The 23,462-nt window shown below is 39.7% G+C and overlaps 1 long non-coding RNA gene across 1 annotated transcript; it reads left to right on the top strand.

The window, feature by feature from the left end:
• Nucleotides 1-6,147: 6,147 nt before the first annotated feature.
• On the top strand, nucleotides 6,148-18,813 carry LOC138740145 (uncharacterized). Its single transcript, XR_011342702.1, has 4 exons — nucleotides 6,148-6,232; nucleotides 6,379-6,591; nucleotides 10,727-10,841; nucleotides 18,687-18,813. It is a non-coding gene; the product is annotated as an uncharacterized lncRNA (long non-coding RNA).
• The last annotated feature ends 4,649 nt before the right edge of the window (nucleotides 18,814-23,462 follow it).

Raw genomic sequence — 23,462 nt, 5'->3', positions numbered from 1 at the left:
GTCCCATTTCCTGGCCTTCTCCCCATTACCTTTGATGCCCTGGTTTATCCTGTCAATATCTGCCTTAAATACACCCAGTGACTTGACTGATGCAAAATACTCATTTAATTGCTCTGCCATCTTCTTGTCTCCCATTATTATTTCTCCAGTGTCATTTTCTAGTGGACTAATATTCTACTCTAACCCCTCTTTTACTCTTTCTCCACTTATAATTTTTAATTTAGACATACAGCATGGTAACAGGCCATTTCGGCCCACGAGTTCATGCTACCCAATTTACACCGAATTAACGTTCACCCCTGGTACGTTTCAAACCATGGGAGGAAACCAGAGACCCCGGGGAAAACCCATGCAGGAACAGGGAGAATGTACAAACTCCTTGCAAACAGCGGGGGATTCGAACCCAGGTCCTGATCGTTCCCGCTGTAAAGCAGTTGCACTAACTGCTACACCAACCGTGCCACCCCTTGAAGAAGCTTTTTGTACCCTCTTTGATAATATTTACTAGCCTACTTTCATATACATCATCTTCTCCCTCCTTATGTCTTTAGTTGCCTGCTGCAAGTTTCTAAAAACTTCCCAGTCCTCTAACTTCTTTGCTCCCATGTTTACCCTCACTTTTCTTTTACATTGGCATTGACTTGCCTTGTCCACCAGTTGTGACATTTTTCCAAGGGAATATTTCCTCTTTTTTCCATATGTATCTATCCTGCACCTTCCTTATTTCTTGCAGAAACTCCATCTATTGTGGTCTGCCATCCTCCCTACTAGCCCCCCCTTCCAATCTACTTCGGTCAGTTCCTCTCTTATGCCACTATAATTCTCTTTACTCCACTGAAACACCAACACATCTAACTTTAGTTTCTCCTTGTTAAATCTCAAATTGAACTCATATTGTGATCAGTTCCCCTAACGATTCCTTTACCGTAAGCTCTCTGATCACCGCTGGTGCATTACACAACACCTAATCCAGTACAGCCAGTTCCCTTGTGGGTTCATCAACAAGTGGCTCTAAAAAGCCATCTCATAGGCTTTCAAGAAATTCTCCCTTGGATCCAGTCCTAGCTTGGTTTTCTCAATTTACTTGCATGTTAAAATCTCCTATGATATTGCGCTTCTGACATGACCTTTCAATTTACTTTGTAATTTGTTGTCCACATCCTGGCTACTGTTTGGGTCTGTCTATAAAGACACAGAAATGTTGGAAGAACTCATCAGGTCTCGCAGCATCCATAGAAGTTAAAGATGTATAACCAGCGTTTTGAGCCTGAGCCTTTCTAGGTCAGTATATAACTGCCAACAGTGTTCTTTTACTTCATAACTCAATGATTTTATATCTTCTGATCCTGTTACCTCTTTCTAATGATTTAAGGGTTATTCCTTATCAATAGAGCCATGCCACTTCCTTGATAGACTGTATAAGAGGCTCCAATAACATCTTGTAAACCAGGGGTCGCATGTTTGTTCCTCACTGGGGCCTCATTTCTGGGAGGGGCACTTGACAAAGTGGTGAATTTCATGTATGTTACATTCTAAATGTAGTATTACATGACAATAATGGAACCTTTCCCTTTTACCTTTATCCTTTGATGTTCAGCTCCCAATTAAATCCATCCTTTAGTAACGACTCAGTGATGGCCAAAACATCATACCTGCCAGTCTGTAGCTGTACTATAAGGTCATCCAGTTTATTTCTTATGTATTTAAATATAAAACCTTGGCCTTGTATTTTTTTTACTCACCCCAATGCCTGTAATTTTTAATTGTCTTATCTGCCTGTCCTTCCACAGAAACTCTCTATCAGCTGTCTCCAATTGACTCATCTCCTCCTTTTCATTTTGGTTCCTAACCCCTGTGAATCTAGTTTAATTTCCACTCCTCCACCCCCCCCCCCCCACCCACCCCCCCACTACAGCATTAGCAAACTTCCCTCCCAGGATAATGGCTCCCCTCAAGTTCAGATGCAACCTGTCCCACTTGTATAGGCCACCCCTTCCCCAGAAAACATTTCAATGATCCAAGAACTTGAAACCCATCTCCTCTGCCACTCATTTGTCAGCATTATCTTCCTGTTCTAATATTTTCTAGCTTGGGGCACCAGGAGTAATCCAGGGATTACCACTTTGGAGGTCCTGTTCTTCAGCCTAATTCCTAACTCTCTAAACTTACTTTGCAGGATCTCTACCCCACTCCTGCTTATATCATTTGTACCAATATGTCCCATGAACTGAGGTTGCTCACCTTCCCCTTTAAGAATATTCTGCAATCACTCAAAGACATCCTGGACGTGAGCACCTAGGAGGCAACCCACTATCCTGGAGTCTCTTTTGCAGCCATAGAATTTCCTATCTGTTACCCTAACTATCAAAACTATCGCTTTACCTAATTTCACTCTTCCCTTCTGAAGCTCAGAGCGGACCACGGTGCTCTTAGGCTGGGTGCTGCCTTGCCCAGATCATCCCCCTTATCATCCAAGGGGTATATTTGTTGCTGAGGAGAATGGGCACATGGTGACCCTGTATCTCCTATGACCTCTCTCTGTGTTCATCCATCTACTTTCTGAATCCTGCCCTCTGGGTGTAACCACCTGCTCAAAAGTCCCAAATTACCCTGAGTTCATCTAACTCCAATGCCAGTTCCTTAATACAATATTTCAGGAGTTGGAGTTGGCTGCACTTACTGCAGGTGTAGTCCTCAGGGAAACCATCAGATTCTGTGAATTCCAACATCCCACAGGAGGAGCATTCCACTGCCATCACTCCTGCCCTGTACTATGGGCAACCAAGACCAAATCAGCAATAATAAAAATAAAACACTTCTCCTTCTTTGACCTCAACCTCTTATCACTGAAGCCTTGAGCTAATGCCTCAACTCTCCACTCTAGACTAGGCCACTCACACAACAACCTCTCTGCTTGTTCCTCCTTCACTTTTATTTGTTCCTACTGTTACAGAGTTCTGTGTTGTGTATTGGCCTATGTGTTGTGTGGTTTTGTGTTGAAAAGTGACAGTTTGCCTTAGAGAGCCAAGGTGAAGGTGGACTGCTGAGAGAGTGGGAGACAGACTGAGCATGTGCAGAAAATGGCCTAGAAATATCTGGACTCGGACAATAAACCATCCAAGTGGTGGTGCTGTGGAGTGGAAGAAGGCCCAGAGCATGAGCCATGGTCTGGAGGACAGTTTAGAATGTTGGGATTTCAAAAAAGGATGAACATTCCGAAGGCAGCCAGAAGGATCTGGACCAAGCCCGTGGTTCCTTTCTCTGCAGCAACACAAGACAACTTCAAATTTTGTGCTCTGTCTCTCTCAAAGATCTTTTGGCTTCAGTTTACCAAACAAACTGAATTTTGTTTATGATCTTTGCTTCGGTTGAGATCGAAGTTTTGTGAGTCTTGTGTGTTTTTTGTCTAAGTTTTTCTGTGGGCTAGATAGAAATATAACTTAGACTTAATTACATATGTTATATTTAGGCTGGGAAATTTATTAGTTTTACATTGTTATATAAATTTGCATGGTAACCAGTGGGCATTGTTATAAAAGGGGGGATTTTGAATTAAAGTTTGAAGGTGAATTTTTTTTGTTAATAAAGTAATTGTTCATCATCTTTACCCCTGTGTGATATGCCTTCTTTGTGGTTGCTGGTATGATCTTGTAACACTATGGTGTAGCAAGTCATTATTTTCTTTCCTCCATGAATGTACGTACAGTTCTTCACTTTTTTTAAAATTGCTGGTTTGATCTTGTAACACAACTAATGAATCGTGATTTGATTGGTCCGCGAAAGCGCCGAGCCCTATGAGCGCTCCTTTATAATCTCTTCTCCCCAACTGATGTGTAACTCTCTCACCTAGAGAATCAATTGGTCCGCTGATCTATTCCTGGTAAAAATCAAATTTTAGTTTGTCTTATTCCTTTAGATGTGGGTTGAGCAAAATTCAAAACACAGTGATAGTGAGAGACCAGCAATAAGTTGATCTTCCACATTAGGTTTAGAAATGCATTTAGTCGGCAAGATTGTTGATGTTGACCTGGTTCGTTACTATAGCTATTTGATTCCAGGCTCCTTGTAAGCTTAACATTTACATTAAAGAATAAAAGTGGAAACATTATACAACAGTCGAAACAATGGGAGATTGTCAAGGTCTTAAATAAATATTTCTCATCTGTATTAACCTTGGAGAAGGTTATTGAAGCTAAGGAATTCAAGGAAAATAACATCTTGTTACTTTAATTTCAATATTTCAACACAAGCGGCATAGTTGGCGTAGCAGTTAGCTCAATGCTCTTACAGCACCAGTGATTGGGACTGAGGTTCGAATCCCATGCCATCTGTAAGGAGTTTGTACGTTCTCCCCATGTCTAGCGTGGGTTTTCCCCAGGTACTCTGGTTTCCTCCCACCCTATTGGGCAGTGAGTTTAACATCAGTGACAGGAAAATTACTGGAGAAGATGTACAGAAACAGAATCTATCTGCATTTGGAAGGGCAAGGATTAATTTGGGATAATCAGCATGGCTTTGTGCATGGGAAACTATGTCTCAGGAAGTTGACTGAGTGTTTTTTGAGGAGGTAACCAAGAGGATTGATGTGGTAGAGTGATAGACATGGATTTGAGTAAGGCTTATGGGAAGCTTCCTCATGATAGGCTGGTGCAGAAGAGATCCAGGGTGAACGAGCTTATTGAATACAAAGTTGGCTTGTGGAAAGAGTCAGAAGATGACAGTGGAAGGTTGCTTCTCAGATTGGAGGCTTATTACCACAGGGATATGTGTTGGGACCTTTGTTGTTTGTCATAAATATTAATTATTTAGATGAGGATGTATATTTAGCACATTTGCAAATGACACCAAAATTGATGACATAGTGGTTCTAGATCAATTGGAAATCTGGGCAAAGGAATGGTTGATGGAATTCTACTCAATTAAGTGCAAAATTATACATTCTGAGAATTAAACTAGGGCAAGCCATGTAGGGAACTGGGAAGGGCTTTTGAATAGAGAGACCAATGGATTCAAGTACATAGTGGCAACTCCAGTAGGCAAGGTAGTGAAGCCAGTATACAGACATATTTATGGTATGAGATGGGGCACTGAGTATGAGAGTTGGGACACCTTCAGGGTTGGCACCAAGGGGAATTGACCCCCCCCCCCCACATGAGGTATTGCGACCCTCCCATGTCACTGTCCACAGCATAAGCAGCATGTTTTCTATGTTGGAGAGGGAGAGGGACAGTGGCAATGCACAGAGGAGGTTCGTGGTAGGCAGCACCAAGACCAGCACCTCCTCACCCCCACTGAGCTACCACTGTTACTCTAATGCCCCCTGCTCTGACTATGACACCGACCCTGGAGGCAGCTGTGCAAGCATTGGTGAGCATATCTGGAATACTGAGTGCAATTCTGAGCACCATGTTTTAGGAAAGATGTGATTAAGCTGAAGAGGTTGCAAAGAGTTTACAAGGATGTTGCCTGGCCTAAAAACTTGGGTCATAAGGAGGATGGATAGGCTGACACTGATTTCCCTGGAGCATAGGACGTTTATAAAATCTGGTGGCTGGTGACAGTCTTTTTCCCAGCATAGAAGTCTATAAATAGAAGACATATTAAGGTAAGAATAGAAAATTTTAAAGGTGACCTGAGCAGGGTGGAACTAGTTGATAGATGTGAATATAGTCACGAAATTTAAAAGGTGTTTGCAGAGGTACATTGACAGGAGGGTTTTAAGGGGTATATGGGCCAAATGCAGGCAAATGGGATTAGCTTGTAAGACAAATTGGTTGGCCTGGACAAGTTTGAGGGCCTCTTTCCTATGATGTATATAACTCTGTCCCTATGACTATTATATAACTGTGAGACTTAAACTAGATTTAACCTTGTGAGCAACCTGCAGACCTTTTAAAGGTAATTAGATGTTTGCCAGACTGTTCTTGAATTCCCTGGGCTTGCATCAATAGAATGTGGCCTGTTGAGACTGCAGATAAATGGAAATTTCTCGTTGGAAAATTTTTAAGCCTGGTAACAAATTTCCTCGTTAGGCACCAGTCCAGTCTGAAAAAAAATCCTATTTAACATTTTTAACAGTATTATGCATGTGAACCCATGACTGCTTTCCACAAAGATGCTTATTGTTTTCCTTTCAATAACAGATCACAGCACCATTGACCTAGGGTGGAATCCAACGCTATCTGTAAAGGAGTTTGTATGATCTCCCCATATCTGCGTGGGTTTCCTTCAGGTACTCTGGTTTCCTCCTTACCCTTCAAAAACTTACAGGGTTGTAAATTAATTGGTATATTTGGGTGGCACGGGTTTGTGGGCTGGAAGGGCATGTCTAAAATTTAAATGTAACTATTTCTTTAAAATTTAGTTTTCTCTTTTTAGTTTGTTAAACACCATGAAACCAGAAAGTGAAGAATTTCCACAAGCTTTGAAATGAGAGAAAAACAATCCAAAGGTGGCAAACAAACAAATTTAATTTAAAAAAACCCTTCATAAATGCTTTATCCTGCAAACCTAACCTCACCACCTGGATTGGTCCTTCAAGTTAAAATACCAAGTGCTTCATGAATGGCAACCATGGGTGTCCATCAGCAGGTACGTTGCAATTCAGTGTTGGTAGCACAACCTGTCTGCCTCACAGCTCCAGCTATTAAGAGCGTCATGGTTAGTGTAATGTTATTGCAGCGCTAACAATCGGAACATGGGTTTGAATCCTGCTCCGTCTGTAAGGAGTTTGTACGTTCTCCCTGTGTCTGCATGGGTTTCCTCCAGGTGCTCTGGTTTCCTCCCACCCTTCAAAAAATTGGGTGTAATTCGGCAGCGTGGGCTTATGGGACAAAAGGGCTTGTCACCGTGCTGTATGTATGTCTAACTCATTTTAACCACAACCTCCTGTGCTGCCTGTAGTTTGTGACTGAATAATGGATTGTAACATACAGTAACATCCCCAGTATCAGCATCTATGGGTATCACAGATGCCTGATATGTAAATTTTCAGATTGCCTGAGAGACACTCTTACAATTCCTAACTAATACACCTGCATTTAGAATAAACAGTTTGAAAGACAAAAGTCAGTGCAAAATGTAAAGTATTTTTAAAAAAAATCAGTTTTGTAGTCCTTAATTATGTAAAGTTCACTTTAATCAGGTAATTCCCGTAACTTACAAAATTTAAATTCAAACCCAGGTCGCTATTCATATACATAATACTAATAAAGATAATGACTCTTACTAGGCAGGGATAGGGAGACACTTTGGGAGAGTGACCCCGGTGCCGAGCGGTACTGGCGGGCTCTTCATCCTGGGCAACGCCATTATATTCAAACACAAATTTATCGAAACAGATGCTGCGGGCAGGGCTCGACTGGGGGGGGATTCCGCTGGCTCAATGTTTTCTCCCATCTTCACCAAGGGGTGTGCGTTGCTTCACAGAACATTTACCATTTTAAACTTTTATTCCCGTTTTTATTTGTTCCAATTTATTTTCTTTTTTTTCCTATTTATTTATTTATTGATTCTTTTTTTTGTCGGTTGGCTGGGTTGCCTGTTGCTTAAATTCCAGATACTGGGGATTTTTTTGTACATTGTCACTGCACTGAAAGTCTTACTTGCTCAGCTGAACAGGTATTTAAATAAAACAGTTTCACATTGTCCCTGTAAACTCGGATTTCTTTCAGATGTTCGGGATCAATTAAATTGCAATGAGTAGCTGAACCTGTGAGGCATTTAAAACAGGTTTAGCACAAATGGGTGTTCTTTGCTAAATGTGGATCAAGTCTGTTGAACTCAAATTCTCTTATTCCACTCTCTTTCTGTACTCTCCTTTTCTGTCACGGGAGATTGCCTTCAATTTTTAGCTGAAGTAGGCATGGAAAAAAGAACTTCAATGATGCTAAATCACTTTAAATAAACATACAAGGAATATTCATTCCCAAGATAAAACAGTATTGGATACAAATGGATTCATTGCAGGGCTAAGGTGGGAGGAGTGCTTAAGTTATAGGTTCAAGCCTGAACTTTTGATCGGAAGACCAATGGGGAATTTAAATTAAAATGATTGCCTTAATCATGAATTCAGTATTGGTGTCATTAATAATGGCGATGAGACTACTGGATTTGATGTTAGCTCTGTCCGTTTCATTTTGACCCTTCAGAAAAGGAAATCTGCCATCCTTGATCAACTTGGTCCAGCCTCCATACTCAGTGTTACAGGTCTGATTCCAAACTGCCTTCTGAAACAACCTGGCAATTATGTTCATATAACATAAAGAAACAAAATTCACAATCTGTCACTCCAAAGCTTTAATTTTGGAGAACTAAAATTGCATACTTTCGACGCAACCTCTAAAGAATAATTTAGACTACATCAATATTGAATGTCAATTGCTTGGAATAAGCAAGTGGATGTAAAGCTTGGAGAATGAAAAACAAGCTTTATTTTTCATGTTATATTTTTATCCCCCAATCAGTGTTCAAGGCATAAAATTGCACTTCTTATTTGCTTTATGAATGACTACTTTCTCAGCCTTCAAATGAATGGGAAAATTAGGAGTAGAAGATGGCCACTCAATCCCGCAGTCTTTCTCCATTTAATAAATCCGGGACTGATGCAATTGGAAACTCAACCCCACTTCCCTTGTACCTGCAGTAAACATTCAAACCTTGCTCCTTGAGGACCTGCTGCTAACAAGACTATTCAAGGGCTCTGCTTCCATGAGAGAGAAATAAAATCACTCATCTCTGTTTTAGATGGGTGACCATGCAATGACTCCCAGTTTGAGATACTCCTCTCTTTGGGAGAATATTCTATGCATCCCCCTTGCCAAGATTATCCAGGGTCTCATAACTTTCTATCAAATCACCCTCATTCTCCGTGAATCTCTGATTCACTCCAGGACTTGCCCTTGCATCTGTAGCAAGTGTAATATCTGTCCCGCTGTTTATTCTTCTGTCATCATCCAGAGTTCTTACAGGTGAAGCAGCAATTCTCTTGCGCTTCTTCCAATCTAGTGTGCTGTGTCATCTCTTCTAAACTGGAGAAACCAAACACATCTACCTGTCTCTCCTCCTCTCCCAACCTCCATCCAATACTCTATCAAATCTTGGACCTTCCCCACCTTCTTTCCCCCTTCATAAACATAAAATCATCCCTTTTTACTTTAGTCTCGATAAAGAACCCTCAAAGTATCCTGGAGGAAACCAGAGCACCTGGAGAAAACCTATGCAGCCACAGGGAGAACATACAGACAGCACTCGATTCAAATCCTGCCACTGGCACTGAAGCAGCATTGCACTAACTGCTACGCTAATCGTGCAGCCTATGTGTACTATATTCTCTCTCAGGTTAGATGTATGCAGCTGTCGATTTCAGAGGTCAATCTATAATACAACCATTTCGGCTATTTACCAAATCAGCCAACAGATCTGTTGCCATGCCAACTCGTATTGATGTTACATTGTTTGCTGCTGGTCTGCAGAGAATGCATGGACAACTAAAAGAGAATCCGTGAAACTGGGGAACAGTCCTTAGATCCACAAGAACTGTTCGAATTTGGGGATAGATTTTCCAGATCCTTTTTCTGATCCATGGATCAAGTCCTATCAGGAACAAAAGTGGAAAATTCCAGAAATTCACAGTAACTCAGGCAGCAACAGTGAAGAGAGAATCAGGTTCAGGATTTCAAGTCAAGAACCCTCCATCTGAACTAGACAAGTGAGAAGGAAAACATATCCGAAAGCCCCTTTTACACTTGCCAGTGATCCCAGAAATCAAACACCAATCGACCTTTAAAGTGGCAAGTGTGAAAGCAAAACCTGCTCAACGTTGGCATCAGATGACGTTATCCCACACCGGGGATTGACGGCCTCAACCACTAATACAATCCCCATCATCTGCAGATGCTGGTGTGAGATCAGACAAGTGTGAAACGGGCAATCACTTCTCTATTTTGCATGCCGCGTCATTAAAGGTAGAACAAACCAAATGCCAGGTATAGACCCTTACAAGTGTGAAAGCATTCAGTTAAGAATGGTCTAGTGTAAAAGACCAAACCCCCAATTCCTATCCCGCAACACTGAACTGCCGATTTAGTGGGACACAAGTGTGAAAGAGACTTAAGTTATGAAAGAGGGGAGGGGTGAAAGATTAGGATTAGCTGGGAAGGTAAGAAGAAGAAGATTGTCCAGGTAAATAATTATTTTTGATGAGGGAAAAAATACAGCTTACATGCTGATACAGTGTGAGAGACCCTGGACAGAGAAATCAGGGCGTGGGTTGGGTGATGACTGCAAGCTTAGGAAACTGTCAGATGGAGAATTCAGTGGGCCAGATGCTTTACATAGTCAAAACGTCAGACAGTATTTGTGGAGAGAGAAAATCTATCGTGTAATCCTTGATACTGACCCTAAAATCTGGTATTTTCCAAATATCACATATAAAATGACCCCTATTTTTGGCACCAGTCACCCACCCACCAGAGATCCTGATGCTCCGAATGACGCAAGTACTTAATGTGGTCAAAAATAGTATGCGTGTGTTGTGTTGAGAAAGGTATCAGATTCAGTGGGTTCACAGAGAGACGAATCTGGACACAAGGGTTTGCAATCACACGTACCTTTTATTATCACACAACCATTTTTACGAGAGTGTGGGAAACATTACGGGAATAAAACGCATGCACAGTTTATAAAGGAGTGTGCAAAAATGCTACACAATTTATAATTCACACAGGTGGTGCCAACATTGACATGCAGGGGTAATACACACACTTCCCGGACCCCTGATCGTCCTGCAGGGATATATGCACTCTCTCAGACCCCTGATCGTCAGGATGTGCGGCTTTACAGTGAGTATCGACCTACAACAGTTTAAACTATAGCAATACTGCGGCTCAGCTTCAGTGCAGTGCGCACCTTATCCGAGACCCTTCAAAGCAACATCCACAGTAGCGACCATGGCATGGTCTGGGGCTATCACCTCAAGCATGTGCTCTGTCCTGGAGCAGGACTCTAGGCCAGTGATTCTCAACCTTTTTTTTCCATTCAAATACCACCTATGCCATAGGTGTTCTGTGATTAGTAAGGGATTACTTTATGTGAGTGGGAAGGGAAGGTTGAGAATCATTGCTCTAGACCCAATTGTTACTGAAATATTTTGCTTGAGAAAAATTGTCATTGGTCCATTTCCTTTGGAGTTATGAAACTATGCAAATAGTGAGTCAATTAGATACGATTAAAATAGTGGTTTTCAAAGTTTTTCTTTCCACCCACATACCACCTTAAGCAATCCCTTATTAATCAAAAAGCACTGATGGCATGGGATTACTTAAAGTGGTATGTGAGTGGAAAGAAAAAGATTGAGAACCACTGCTCTAGCCAATAGTGACGCTGAATGATTTGAATTGGCTAATGGCAAGGTGTGCACTAATTAGTGCCCAGAGCTCAACCTCGATTGACAGGTGATGTGTCTTCTGAATACATTCCAGACAAGGAGAGGACACATAACCATCCGCACTACACATATTCCAGACAGTCTGGGGACCCTATTTCCTCTACACATGACCCCCTAAATTTTACCTTAAAAACTGGTCCACAAAAGGAATATTCATTCTATTCGGGTAGACATAAAACATACTCAAGGACAGACCTATTCCTGTTATCAGCCCACATTCAAGGGAGAGTTAGGAAAATGGAATATAAAGCTAGACTATTATCAGACCACTCACCCCTGTTATTGGCAATAGAGCTAGAGGACATCACACCAAGAATGTATAGATGGAGATTAAACTCCATGCTACTTAAAAGACAGGATTTTAGAGAATTCATTGAACGACAAATTAAAATGTACTTTGAAATAAATACGGAATCAGTGAAAGATAAGTTTATACTATGGGACGCAATGAAAGCGTTCATCAGAGGGCAAATAATAAGTTATGTAACTAAGATGAAGAAGTACTACAATCGGGAAACAGAACAGTTGGAAAGGGAAATAACAAATATAGAAAAAGAATTAGCAATAAAGGAAGATACAACTAAAAGAAGAGATTGGCAGTTAAAAAAATGAAATATGAAACACTACAAACATATAAGGTGGAGAAGAACATAATGAAGACAAAACAGAAATATTATGAGCTAGGAGAAAAAAACACACAAAATTCTAGCGTGGCAGCTTAAGACAGAACAAACTAAAAGAATGGTATTGGCATTAAGGAAAAAGGACAAAAAAATTACATATAATCCAACAGAGATCAATGAAAACTTCAGGGAATTCTATGAGCAATTATATCAAACTGAAAACGAAGGGAAAGAAGACAAAATAGATGAATTTCTAACTAAAATTGAACTACCGAAATTACAAACAGAGGAGCAAAATAAATTAATAAAACCATTTGAAATAGAAGAATTGCAGGAGATATTTAAAAAATTACTGAACAATAAAACACCAGGAGAGGATGGATTCCCAATAGAATTCTATAAAACATTTAAAGACTTATTAATTCCTCCCCTTCTGGAAGTAATCAACCAGATTGATAAAACACAAAGCATACCAGATTCATGCAAAACAGCAATAATTACAGTAATACCAAAGACAGGGAAAGATCCACTTGCCCCAGCGTCATATAGACCAATATCTTTACTTAACACAAATTATAAGATAATAGCTAAACTATTAGCAAACAGATTGGCCGACTATGTACCAAAAATAGTAAATCTAGACCAAACTGGATTTATTTAAAAAAGATGAACAACAGACAATATCTGTAAATTTATTAATTTAATTCACGCAGTAGAAGGAAATAAAACTCCAACAGTAGCGGTTGCTTTAGACGCAGAGAAGGCCTTTGACAGAGTAGAATGGAATTATTTATTCAAAGTACTACAAAAATTCAGCCTACCAGAGAAATATATTAATTGGATTAAAGCATTATATAAGGGGCCATTGGCGAAAGTGACAGTAAATGGATATATATCAAAACAATTTAACTTAAGCAGATCAAAAAGGCAGGGATGTCCACTATCTCCCTCACTGTTTGCATTAGCTATAGAACCACTAGCAGAACTGATAAGAACAGAAAATAAAATAAAAGGGATAAAAATAAAAGATAAGGAATATTAAATCAGTCTATTTGCAGATGACATTATAATAAACTTAACAGAACCAGAAATATCAATAAAAGAATTACATAGGAAATTGAAGGAATATGGAGAAGTATCGGGCTACAAGATCAACGCAAATAAAAGTGAAGCAATGCCAATGAATAATGCGGATTTCACAAAGTTTAAGAAAGAATCGTCATTTAGATGGCAAACACAAGCAATGCAATACCTAGGTATACAACTAAATAAAAACCTCGGCCATCTATATAAACTCAATTACCATCCATTAATGAAAAAATTACAAGACGACTTAGAGCATTGGAAAGACTTACCACTAACACTGATAGGAAGGATAAACTGTATTAAAATGAATATTTTCCCAAGGATACAATACCTATTTCAGTCATTACCAATACACCTAACAGAGAAATTCTTCAAGGAGTTAAAGAAAATAATAAGGAAATTCGTATGGAAAGGGGGAAACTGAGGATAGCACTAGATAAATTAACAGAATGGTACAAACAAGGAGGCTCACAACTACCAAACTTTAAGAATTATTATAGAGCTGCACAACTAAGATACCTATCAGATTTTTATCAAACAAGGGAAAAACCAGATTGGACCAGATTAGAACTAGATAAAATAGGGGAGAAGATACCTGAACATATACTATATAAATGGGATGAAAAATTGGTGCAACGTAGGAATTCACCGGTATTGCATCATCTGCTCAACATTTGGAAGAAGATTCATGTAGAAAGGAATAAAACAAATTACCAACTACCAAAACTAATATTGACGCAAAATCAGCGAATCCCTTTCACAATAGATAACCTTTCCTTTAGAGAATGGGAGAGAAAAGGGATCAAAAGAATAGAAAATTGTTTTTCGGGAAATAAATTATTATCCTTTGAACAAATGAAGGATAAATATAATATAACTCACGATACAATGTTTGCATACTACCAACTGAAATCCTACTTGAAGGACAAATTAGGAAACAGTCTGAGGTTACCAGAAGGAAGCAATTTTGAATATGTGATTACAGACACAAGGATAATTAAAACATTTATAATAAACATGTACATCAAACTGCAAGAAAAGGAGAATGAGGAAACAAACAGTAAACCTAAACAAAAATGGGAACAAGATCTAAACATAAAGATAAAGAATGAAACATGGGAGAAGCTATGCTCCAGAACTATGAGAAATACAATAAACACGAGGTTACGCATGATACAATATAACTGGATACACAGGCTATACATCACACCTCAAACGTTAAATAAATGGGATCTAACAGTATCAGACAGATGTTTTCGCTGTAAAAAGGAAACGGGAACAACAATTCATGCAATCTGGACATGTGAGAAAGTGGAAAAAGTTTGGGAAGATCTAAACCAGATATTAAATAAAATCACAAAAAGCAATATACCAAAAAACCCAGAGATCTTCCTCCTAAGTATTATAAGAAACAAAAAATTTGGACTCGATTTGGTTGGAGCACAAAAAAGATTTGTTATGATAGCCCTAGCTGTAGCAAAAAAATGTATTATGTCAACCTAGAAATTAGAAGACAACTTGAGAATACAACAATGGTATATAGAAATGAATAAATGTATTCCATTAGAAAAAATAACATATAATTTAAGAAATAACATTACAATATTTGAACAAATATGGGAGCCATACATGAAACACAATAGAGAAATCCTACCGTGGACTTCCACCACCTAAAATGACAGAAGGAGAAGACAACGAAAAGAACTGACTCAGTAAAATTTCTTGTTTATTTTTATTAAGTGACAACATTGTTTAACGGGTTTAATGTATCTTATAGATTGAACTTCAAATAAATGGGAAGGGGGGTGAGGGAGGGAGGGAAGGGAGGGGGGAAAAGGGGGAGAAAATGACCCTATATATTTAAGAAGAAAAATGTCTGTATGTATCTTGGTCAATATGGTTTATAGTGTGAAAAATTATTAAAAAATCTGGTCCACAAACTTCGACTATTACATGTGTATATACAGTAAGTTAACATGCAGGTTGATAAGCTTACAGCTGACACAAATTGGAAAGACTGGTTATCTGAAATTGTGGAAGTTTGCACTGAGTTCCCAGGACTGCCCTGTGCTCAGATGGAAGATGAGGAGCTGAACTCCAGCTTAGATCTTTGGAACAGATGACTGCAAGCTCAGGGTTGTTCTGAAAAGTGATTTCCCACTGTAAATTTGGTTCTTCTAATGTCGAGAAGACTACATAATGAATGCTAAATATCATGCACTAAGTTGGAAGAAATGAAGGTGAAATGCTGCTTCACCTGTAAGTAATGTTTGGGTTTCTGCATTGTGGGAAGCGAAGAAGTCAAGAGGCAGGTGTTGCATCTTTTGTGATGGGAGAAGATGTCAAGTGGTGGAAAGAAGTGAAAATTACAAAGGATGATCTATTGAATATGAAGGCTGGTGGGATGGAAGGCAAGGATAAGGGGAATCTGTTGGGAGGAGAGGAACTGAGGCAAAGTAGAGAAGGTGTAATTGAGAGCTCCATCAATGATAGTAAGCGAAAATCACAGACAATCTCAAAGGCTGTAATGTGGAAGGTCACATCGTGTTGGAACCAAGGGGTTAAGTAAACCTGGCAAATATGCCTATGTACTATTCATTATGTATTCATTAATCCATTACTATGTAACAATTTACTATTTACTTCAATTATACTGTTTAAGGGAAATATTAATGCAATTAAGTAACAGGCACAGTATGTAGAAAAGTTGGCTGATTATAGTATGTGTAGAATTTGCTGCCTCCAAATACAAAGAGAGAAAATACTTTCATCCCCAAGGTTACACTGCTAATTGTAAAGCACACATGGGAGTAACAGGATAGCAGATAGGAGAAGTTAGACAGGATGAGGTTGGAGGAACCATAGGGACAGTGATTTATTCTGAAACAGGCCCGTAACTGGAAGATAAGTGGATTGCAAGGATAAGTGATAAGAGTACCATGACTGAGAATGTCAGAGACAAACAAAATGGATAAACCAATTTAGTAGGAATGATAAGTCATAAGGATTCACGGGACTTGTTGATTAGAAATTAAGACTATGACCAGACGAGAACAAAGAAATAATTAGAAATATCTGGGGTATGAATTGACCTGATCAAAACAACAGGATGTTCTGGCCTTGGGGATTAAGATAGGAGGTCTACACCATAGATAATTGCAGAGCAGGAAATTGCTTGAGATAAATCTTATGCAAGGAGTCTATCAAAGAAAGCCAACTCTTGGTCAATGTAACAATGTTGATCTATATAAACAGAAGAGACTGGACAGTAGGAGTCAGTCTTGGGGAATAGCTCACCAAGCAGGTGACCTATGAACTAACGACTGAACCAGAGCTCTGTTAAGCTTTATTCTTGTACTATGTAATAAACTGATTGTGAAACCGAATACCTTCTCCTATCACTTCATTCAACGAGCATGCTGGACTCAGACGACACATAAACCAAATTGAGGGTAGGGTAAAGCCAGAGTCCGACAATCGTCAGAGCAGATACAACGGAAATAGCAAAACTGGAAGAATGGATTGATGCACTATCAATAACTCAAAAGACTAGAGCTACAGAACTATAGGCTTTTATTTACAATGAACGAAGGTCATCCTGTTCTGTGACCCAGTCTTTCTGGGGAAGAGTTATGATGTTGGAACCTTTATACAGGGTCAAGATACAGCCAGATTAATAAGTGTACACCACATGGATTAGTCCTTATAGAAATGCTGGAGAAACTGAGCAGGTCAAACAATGTATTTTATATAGCAAAAATATACAGTATAACCAACATTTCAGGCCTGAGGCCTTTGTCAAGGCAGGCGGCTGAATAGAATAGTGGGGGGAGGGACAGGGGATGAGCACAGGCCCACAGGCAAGAGGTCCCAGGGGAATATGGGTGAGAGAGCACAAGATTTTAAAAAATGGAAAGTGGTGGGGGAGGGGATAGCTCACTAAATGGAGAGGTAAGGGGTGGGAAAAGAGAGGGATCGGGAAGAGAGAAAGACAGGGAGGGGTCTAACAGTGCTAACTTCCACAATTTCAGGTAGCCAGTCTTTCCAGTTTGTGTCAGCTGTAAGCTCATCAACCAACCTGCATGATGAACATGTAATAGTTGAGAGAAGTCCATTCCATCAGAGAGTGCCCAGATGCAATATTAGGTGTTGTCCCTCCAATTTGCAGATGGCCTTCATTTGCACAAGGCCATGGACAGACCGCGACACAGAATTGAAAGAGTTGAATGAATTTGAAGGATAAATTTCGGGCCAGAATTATTTTTTTAAATTTATACGCACAGCTCGGTAACAAACCTTTTCGGCTCATGAGCCTATGTCACCCAATTACACCAAATCGAACTACTCCCCCAGAACATTTTTGAATGGTGAGAGGAAACCCATGCCAACACTGGCAAATGTAAAAACTTCTTACAGATAGCGCCAGATTCAAACCCAGGACTCTGGCACTGTAACAGCGTTGTGTTAACTGCTCTACTAATCATGGCAATTGTTCAAACATTGCTGATTGTAGTGGGAGTGAAAGGCATGTTGCTGTACTCTTGGAGTCACACATAGATACCACCTGATAGGCAGCAAATTTCCTTCTGTAAAGGACATTAGTAAATTAGATGGCATTTTATGGTCCCATTGCATTTTTAATTCTGTGCAGAAAGAAACAGCACATTTTCAAGTCAAAATGCTCGCACTGGAACATCCCATAATCACTTTTGGCAGATCTATTTAAGTGAAACATCATGGAGGCCAGCTGTAGAGTTCAGGGGGCATCTTTTTGAAAGGGTAGAGGACTAAGTAGGGTGTTCAGTTGGAGGAATTGTTACTGTATTATGGGGCTCTGCTACATGTCCAGTCTTCACAAGTAAGATTCCCTCTTTATAATTTATTGTGTTTGTCACACACTGAGGAGGATTTTGGAATCTCACAACCAATGTAGTCTCTCAAGAGAAATAATAAACAAAATAACTTAAAAAGGCCAAATATACAATTTCTTTTAGGATTTCCACTGAAGTGAATAAAGGGGAAATTTCCCCTCGTTTTAACAAAGTATTTAATTTGCTCTATTTTAGAAAATGATACAACCTGAAAGGTGTCTATCTTATGTATATTTAATGTCTTTTTAATGTTCATAATATTTTTACATTGCAAAGTAAAAGAAACAAATAGACTACTTAACATTTTCAAACCTATTGCACTGTTAATCTCATCCAAATTTCGTTTCTTTGTCCAACAACATATTTTTACTATTCAAAAATTCAACAAAATCTTTCTGAAAAATCAATAGCAATCTTGGTAAACCATTTTATGTGCAAGAACTTCTTCAAACGATACCAAAATATTGTTCTGACCTCTCCCTTTAGCACCAAGTTTAATCCTGAATGGAAAGATCTATTTTCTGTTTCACCAATTGACAGAAGTTATATCTCATTATTTCTTCTCTCAAGCTCTTTTATAATTAAATGTTCCTATAACCTTTCCATTCTAATCTAACTCTGGTTGAACTGATGTAAGTTTTTTTTCTTCCTTCCTTCAAGGTACAAACTGAAATGAAATCAGACAGTTTAAACCAAGTTGGACAAAGCACAGCTCCTCTGCTGAGAATTTATGATAAATTAGATGTGAACTTGGAAATTTTAGCCAGAACTAGACTGACTGTGTGAAGCGACGGCTCTCTCTCATGAAGAGCAGAAATGAATAACACCAGCTTCTCTGAGCCTCTGCCCATGCATCCATTAAATGAATTCTTTAACACAAGAAATGGATCAGTATTCTATCTACTGGCACAGGTTTCCTTCACCCTGATAAATACCAGAATTAAGATTTACTTAAAACTAAGTGAAGAAAAATTAGCATAATGGAGGTGTGATGATACTGTTACAGAGTTCTGTGTTGTGTATTGACCTATGTGTGATGTGGTTTTATGTTAAAATAGTTTGCCTTTGAGAGCCAAGGTGAAGGTGGACTGCTGAGAGTGAGAGAGAGAATGGAAGACAGACTGGGCATGTGCAAAAGATTTCTGGACTTGGAAGACAAGCCATGGCTGGATGTGGAGTGGAAGGAGGCACAAGCAGAGTCATTGTCTGGGAGGCAGTTTGGAATGTTGGGGATTTTAAAAGGGATGAAGATTCCGAAGGCAGCCAGAAGAATCGGCACTAAGCTTTTTTTTCTCTCTTTCTGCAAGCAACACAAGAAGACCACTTCGAATTTTGTGCTCTCTCTCTCTAAAAGATCTTTTGGCTTCAGTTTACCAAACAAACTGAATTTTGTTTATGATCTTTACTTCGATTGTAATCGAAGTTTTGTGAGTCTTATGTGTTATGTGTTTGTTTTGTGTCTACGTTTTTTTTTGTGGGCTGGTTGGAAATATAACTTAGACTTTGATTACATAATGTTATATTTAGGCGGGAGAATTTATTAGCTTTACACTGTTACAGAAATTTGTATATTAACCAGTGGGCATTGTTATAAAAGGGGGATTTTGAATTAAAGTTTGACGGTGAAATTTTGTTAACAAAGTAATTGTTCATCTTTATCCCTGTGTGAATATGCCTTCTTTGTGGTTGCTGGTTTTATCTTGTAACAATACATTGAAGCCTCACAATAGAGGAGGGAATAACCATATAACCATATAACAATTACAGCATGGAAACAGGCCAATTTGGCCCTTCTAGTCTGCACTGATCCAAGTACCCTCTTCTAATTCCATTTACCAGCACTCTGCCCATATCCCCCCATCCCCCTCCCATCCATATAATTCATCCAACTCTTTTTTAAATGACAAAATTGACCCTGCCTCCACCACCTTTCCTGGAAGCCCATTCCACACAGTAACCACTCTCTGAGTAAAAAAGTTCCCCCTCATGTTACTCCTAAACCTTTGTCCATCAACTCTAAACCCATGACCTTTCACACACAAATCCGTGTTGAGTGTCCCTCCTACTCTCAATGGGAAAAGTCTTTCCACATCAACTCTATCTATCCCTCTCATTATCTTAAACAACTCTATCAAATCCCCTCTCAGCCATCTACGTTCCAAGGAATAAAGACCTAATTTGCTCATTCTTTCCTTGTATTATAGATGCTGAAACCAAGGCAACATTTTTGTAAATCTTCTCTGCACTCTCTCTATCTTGTTAATATCCTTCCTATAAATCGGTGACCAGAACTGCACACAGTATCTAAATTTGGCCTCTCCAATGCCCTGTACAGTTTCATCATTACTTCCCAACTCCTATATTCTATGCACTGATTTATATAGGCAAGCATACTAAAGGCCTCCTTCACCAACCTATCCACATACGCTCCTACCTTCAGGGAACAATGCACCGTTATTCCTAGATCTTTCTGCTCCACTGCATTCTTCAATGCCCTCCCATTTACCACATGTCTTGCTTTGATTATTCTTTCCAAAATGAGGCACCTCTCACTTATCAGTATTAAACTCCATCTGCCATCTTTCTGCCCACTCCTCTAAACAGTTTAAATCCCTCTGCAATCTTTGAAAACCCTCTTCATCATCCACAATTCCCCCTATTTTAGTATCATCTACATATTTACTAATCCAATTTACCGCCCCATCCTCCAGATCATTTATATGACAAACAGCAATGATCCCAATACCGAACCCTGAGGTACACCGCTTGTCACCGGCTTCCATCCTGACAAACAATTATCTACTACTACTCTTTGGTCACCTTATCTAAGGAAGGATGTTCTTGCAATGGAGGGAGTGCAGAGGCGATTCATCAGGCTGATACCTGGAATGGCAGGAATGACTTAGGAGGAAAGATTGCGCAAATTGGGATTGTACTCGCTGGAGTTTAGAAGATTGAGAGGGGATCTCATAGAGACATATAAAATTCTGGCAGGACTGGACAGAATGGATGCAGATGGGATGTATCCAATGGTGGGAAAATCTAGAACCCGGGGCCATGGTTTGAGGATAATAGGCAAACCATTTAGGACCGAGATGAGGAGGAATTTCTTTACCCAGAAGGTGGTGAATCTGTGGAATTCATTGCCACAGAGGGCAGTAGAAGCAGGTTCATTAAATATATTTAAGAGGGAATTAGATATATTTCTTCAGTATAAGGGTATTAAAGGTTACAGAGAGAAGGCAGGGACGGGGTACTGAACTTTAAGATCAGCCATGATCTCGCTGAATGGCGGAGCAGGCTCGAAGGGTCGAATGACCTACTCCTGCTCCTATCTTCTATGTTTCTATGTTTCTGTGGCACCTTCCTTCCAGCCACTGTTGAATCCATTTGACTATCTCCAAATTAATACCCAAGGACTTAGCCTTCCTAACTAACCTCCCATGCAGAACCTTATCGAAGGCCTTACTGAAGTCCACATAGACAACATCCACTGCTCTACCCTCATCAACATTCCTTGTCACCTCTTCCAAAAATTCAACAAGATTGGTCAAACATGACCTTTCATGCACAAATCCGTGTTGACTGTCCCTGATCAGACCCTGTCCCTCCATATACTTATATATACACTATTTCTAAGAACGCTTTCCATCAATTTATCTACCACAGACATCAAACTTACAGGCCAATAATTGCTAGGCTTGTTCCTCAAACCCTTTTTAAACAAAGGAACCACATGCACAACACGCCAATCCTCCGGTACGAAACCCGTCTCCAGTGACATTTGAAAAATCACTGCCAGAGCCTCCACTATTTCCTCACTAACTTCTCTCAAGGTCCTGGGGAAATTCCTGTCAGGACCTTGAGACTTATCCACCTTTATATGTTTCAAAAGCTCCAGTACTACCTCTTTCTTAATCACTATAGACTCCATATTTACCCCCTTTGCTTCCTTTACTGAGGAAAAAAAATTGTTCAAGACCCCACCCCCCCATCTCTTTTGGTTCCACACACATTTGTCCTTTCTGATTTGTTATTGGACCAATTTTATCTCTCACTTTCCTTTTGCTATTTACATATTTGTAGAAACCCTTTGGATTTATTTCACCCTGCTTGCTATAGCCACCTCATACCTTCTTTTAGCTTTTCTAATTTATTTCTTAAGATTCTTTTTACATTCAATATAGTACCCAAACATCTTTTTTCCCTGTTTCTTATATTTATTGTAGTACTCCCTCTTTTTTTGAACCAAGTTTCCAATATCCCTTGAGAACCAATCTTTCAAACTTTTGACCTTACCTTTCAACCTCACAGGTATATAAAGATTTTGTTCTCTTAAAATCTTTCCTTTAAAAGACCTCCATTTCTCTATAACATCCTTCCCAGAAAACAAATTGTCCCAATCCACCCCTTGAAAATCCTTCTGCATCTCCTCAAACCTAGCTTTTCCCCACTCAAAAACCCCAACTCTGGGCCCAGACCGACCCTTTTCCATAATTACCTTGAAGCTAATGGCAGTATGATCACTGGACCCGAAGTGCTCCCCTACACATACCTCTGTCACCTGACCCATCTCATTCCCCAACAGTAAATCCAACACAGCTCCCTCTCTAGTTGGTACCTCCACGTATTGATGTAAAACACTATCCTGCACACATTTTACAAACTCCAACCCATCCAGCCCTTTCACGGAATGGGTTTCCCAATCAATATTCGGAAAATTAAAATCCCCCACAATCACTAGCCTGTGCTTATTACAAATATCTGCTATCTCCCTACTAATTTGTTCCTCTAATTTAGGTTCCCCTTTTGGTGGTCTATAATACACCCAAATAATTGTAACTTCCCCTTTCCCATTCCTCAATTCCACCCAAACAGCCTCCCTGGATGAGCCTTCTATTCTATCACATCTTAGCACCGCTATAATATTTTCTCTAATAAGTAGTGCAACCCCACCCCCTCTTGCCCTCCTCCCCCCCCCCCCCACCCCCCCGGTTCTATCACATTTTGCTGCCTTCTTGTGCAATTGTCTTTAATGGAAGAATGCATCTGAATACATTCAAAGCCAAAATTATTTTTATACATTAATCTGCCCTTTGTTGTCTCTTTTCTGAGCTGCTAGTAAAGCAAAGTAATGAACATCAATGTTCCAACATCTTACAGTTTGTTGGGAGTATCTGAAGTCGAATTTCATGCCAACCCCTTACCAATATATTTGTCAGCCTGCATGCAATAGAAAAAGAGAGGCAAGTATCTGATGTGCAGTTAATAACTCGAGAGGCTGAGTCACTGATTTACAGGCTTTTATTCACAATGGATAGGGACCTCATCCTCAAGCTTTCTGGGGAAGGGTCAAGGTGTTAGAGGTCAAAGAGGGAGGAGCCACAGGTACAGTGGCAGAACTGGGTGGAGCCAGGTAATCAGGAGTTCAGCGGT

The sequence above is a fragment of the Narcine bancroftii genome, chromosome 7, assembly GCF_036971445.1.
Source record: "Narcine bancroftii isolate sNarBan1 chromosome 7, sNarBan1.hap1, whole genome shotgun sequence".
Classification (NCBI taxonomy): Eukaryota; Metazoa; Chordata; class Chondrichthyes; order Torpediniformes; family Narcinidae; genus Narcine; species Narcine bancroftii.
This window is presented reverse-complemented; position numbering and strand designations above follow the sequence as displayed.